The 4,218-nt window shown below is 41.8% G+C and overlaps 1 pseudogene; it reads left to right on the top strand.

Moving 5' to 3' along the window:
- Positions 1-383, top strand: part of LOC123405374 — a 25,118-nt pseudogene extending 24,735 nt beyond the window's left edge.
- Positions 384-4,218: the final 3,835 nt, after the last annotated feature.

Here is a 4,218-nt window from a genome sequence, read left to right on the forward strand (position 1 = left end):
ATAAACAAAATTGAGATTTAATCTAAAACGGGATTTATTTTTCTAAAAACGTTAGAATGCGGACACGCGACACGTGGCTATTACTGGCTTGCTGGAAGCGTTCGCTACAAGGGCTAAAAGGTGAACGATCTTAAATTAACTAATATGAAAATAACTTACAGGGAACGAACGTGAGTTGGCAGGAAGAAGATGATGATAGTGCGGCAGTTCCGGCGATCAACGACTTTGGGGAAATTGTCCAACAGATGCGGGACGTCGAGGGCGACCGATTTTTGTTGAAGGTGAAACTTGGTGGTGACGACAGCGAGAACGATGTCAAGGTGAACTCCGTGAACTACAACAGCGTTGTGAGCTCGAGGTGGTCGTTAAAAATGGAGAGATGAGATTAGACCTTGTCAAAAAGGAACTACGGATTGAAAGAAGTCAAACTGCAGAAGATGGAGGCATGGGATGGCTTACGGGCGTCGGAATCCGGCGATGAACTGCAGCTTCTGTCGCGAGTTCCAAAAGACGAAAACTTTGCATACAGAGGGTTTTGGCATGGGATTTTTAGGGGAATCGGTCGAGGTAAACCCCAGGTAGTTATAGGACAGCTTTGTGCGCAAGGGGAAGGAAAGGATCCCGCGAAATCCGGCGAGGAAGGTTCATGGCGCCATGGTGGAGGTTTCCTAGAAGGAAACATACGCTCGGAGGAAGAAGAAGGAACCAATGGGCCAGATTCGGATTTCCTAATGGCCCAAGATGCCTTTCCAAAAAAAGCGATTTGTTTCCTTTTATACAAAAACCGGAAAGGAAACTAAATCAAATAAAATCTATAATACTTTTATATAGACATATTATATATCAAAATTTGCAGAAAAAGATTTCCTACGAGATGAACATATTTTCGAGACCAAATAAAATTCTCACAAAATCAGAAAATTCAAACATTGTTGCTGGTTTAAGAAAAATGCAAAGAAAACATTTTGAAAATACAAAAATGGATTCGAATTAATTCCTCTCCATTTTTATATTGAAGGGAATCATTTTACCCTATTTTCCGTGTATTTTATTTTTGGAGAAAAAAATAAAATTTGAAAACCACTTAAAAAATTGTTTTTGAAACATAATATAAAACATTTTCAAAATAGTCTTGTGAGTTTCATAAGTTCAAATATAATTTCAAATGGCCCCTGGTTTGGTGTGTCATATTGCTCCTCTCAAGATTTTGAATTTGGGCAAGGGGATTTGAATTCATTTAAACTTTAAAATAGGACCAAAATAAGAATTAGATTGCAAAAGGAACTATTTTCACAAACCACTTCTTTTCATGTCCTTTATTTTGAAGAAGTCATGTTATCTTCTCTCAGTGATTTGTATCGGATGAAATTGGAATTCAAAAGAAAATGGGTAAGTCATTTTATTCCCTCTCATTCAAAAGTTTTAAAAAAGTTTCAAATTTCACTCAAGTTTCAATCACTCAAACAAACAATGATCAATCTAATAATTTTATTAACATTCCAAAATTTGGGATGTTACAAACCTACCACACTTAAAATGAATCTCGTCCTCGAGATTTGAAGAGGCTAGAATGAAAGGTTAGGGTTTGGGGGTCTTCTAACAAATCCAACCTCCGGCAAAGTGGGATACTACCACACTAAAAAAATAAAGATTACTGGTCCCTCAAAATGTTTTAACGATCCTCTCAAGGTTTGGCAACTAACTTCTCACAGTCTTCATATTAAATCGTTTGGTGATGCTCTCCCGTTATATTCATAACATTTCCATCAAAATCGAGGGTTCCTCTGTTACTGGGTCTTCTGAACTGACAGCTCGTGGTCAATTCTAAATAACATGTCGATGGGTCTCATGGTGGTCTACCATTTGTGGTTATCTGTAGCGACCCGACTCAATACGAGTCAACCCTCTGGTGTTTCTGTACCATCCCAAGATCATGCTGGTACACACTCAGTACATCAATGTATATATCAAGAGTTCAATCACACAGCTATATTAATCAAAATCTCATAACAAGTACATTATTACAATAATGAATTACAATAAAGTGGCTGAAGGCCATCTCATGAGATATCTAACGAAGACTAGCGGAAGCATCAGGTAGACGAGTCCATCCGACTCCATGGAATGTCGTTGAGCGTAGATCGTAGCCTCACTCCTGGTCGGAAAAGTAGTCTGGAACATGATACGTTGCAGCCGTGTAGGTCAACATATGGAATAAGCCGGCAAGTCATCAAAGAGAGGGGTAAAATAATAACTAACTATCTCTACATGCATATTTGGCAGGTGGGGCTATAAGTTTTGCATAAAGCCAATTTTCTCCTACAACAAGAGGGGCTGAAAGCAAAATATTACTACATTGTTTGTTGTTAACGAGATGGTTCCGCCAACCAATTCTCGTACCCGAGTTGTTGTTAATTCCCACATCATTATTTAAGTTGTGTCGAGAGTTCAGGGAAATTTCAATGCCTTCGGCTCAAGTTGTCCATGACCATGGACACGACTAATCGATTAGGTTGGGCACTCTGCAGAGTTTTGCACACGTTCCCCACAAGATTTGATCGCCTCCGAGTATGTCCTCGCACTTCAGGGTGTTTGAAGACCAGATGATCAAAACATGGTCTTTCAACGGGTCCCTCTGAATCCCTGTCGGTGCCCATCCATTCCTACCGTTCTTCTACATCTGCTAGCACCGCCTATCCAGAGTCGCCGCATTGTCCAACCAAGCCATAGCCCATAATGACGTGTGGCTGTGCAGGTAAGCCTTGGGTCTTGAAGCCTCCGTCCGTATCTTCGAGCCTGGGTGAAGCTTTCCGCAAGATGTCATGGATGTCTCCAGCATCCGGGGTCGTCCACTGGTTTCTCTAGGTGGCCCGTCAAACCGTCCTTCATCCAGAGTTGCATTTCTTCACGAGGTCTTGAAAGTCTTGTCTTAACCGGTCTTGGTTATTTAATCATCCTCGCATCACTCGTGTTATGCACTCAACGAAAATCCCGTCTACTCAAGCATAGCAATATGAAATTATCGTCCCGGGCCAAGTATCGGGGTTTTTGTGTGCCTACCACATGATACTACAACCTATACTGAAATTTCCAAGTACCTACGCAACATGCAATTGGGCAAAGAAAGGTGAAACTACCATGCATAGAAAAACATAGGAGATAGTATGATCTAAATGACTTGCCTTGATGACAGTTGTCATGATCGAGCGCTTCTAAGTAACAAGCTTCGCACTCCGGGTGATCTACCGATACAAACAAATACACACCATAAGCACTACAATCATCAACAAGTAAAATAACATCACAAGTATAAAGTAGCTATGGCCTAAGTGAAAGAATTCACTACACCTCACTAAGGCAGAAATTGTTTCTGTTAAAACCCCAAGTAAAAATATTTCAAAAACTTTGAAACTTATACCACAGTAAGATATAATCACTAGGAAGCAGTAGCAAAAAGAATCAAATAAACATCATTTTTTAAACTCCTGGAATAAGAAAAACAAGGTTTAAACTAAATCTGATCTAATTCAAATTTTAATATTTCAAACATAGACAAATTATATGTTTTTAAAAACTACAGAAACATTGTGATCTATTGGAAAAAGAATAAACCTCATTGGAGTTGTGGATCAAAAGTTATGATCAAAACAAAATTAAAACTCTCTCTGTTTTTGGAATGAAAACAAAAAAGAAAAATTGAATCTAATCGGACAGTGTGTACTCATGGCGCTCTCTGATTGGTCCTAGGATGTTTGCTGCGAGGAATTCTAACAAATGGCCGGAATATAAGTAAAAGTCCCTGGCTAATCTTAAGTGAATAAAAAGCCGTGTCGGTTTTTTGTCTAAAGCCGAAGGCGTACTCGGGATCTAATGTAACGCGTCGAATACAAATCGGACGGCTAAGGGGAGATGGGGGTTGCTCACGCGGTGGTGGTGGACTCCGGTGATGTCTCCGGCGAGCCCGAGGTGGCGCGGTTGACGGGGCGGCGGATCGGGGGTCTTCGGCGACTTCCGAGGATTGGGGAAGACAACGGCAGATCTCCTCCGTCGATGGGCGGCGACAGCGAGGCGAGGGAGGCGTCGGGGTGAGCAGAGGAGCTCGGGGGAGCTTCGGCCGGGGCTCGGGACTCCGGCGACGTGGTAGGGTGGCGTGCGGCGAGGGGCTCAGGCTAGGGAAGGGGAGGGGGTGCGGTGCCGAGGGGGAAGCTTTATAGGGGG

The sequence above is a fragment of the Hordeum vulgare genome, chromosome 6H, assembly GCF_904849725.1.
Source record: "Hordeum vulgare subsp. vulgare chromosome 6H, MorexV3_pseudomolecules_assembly, whole genome shotgun sequence".
Taxonomy (NCBI): domain Eukaryota; kingdom Viridiplantae; phylum Streptophyta; class Magnoliopsida; order Poales; family Poaceae; genus Hordeum; species Hordeum vulgare.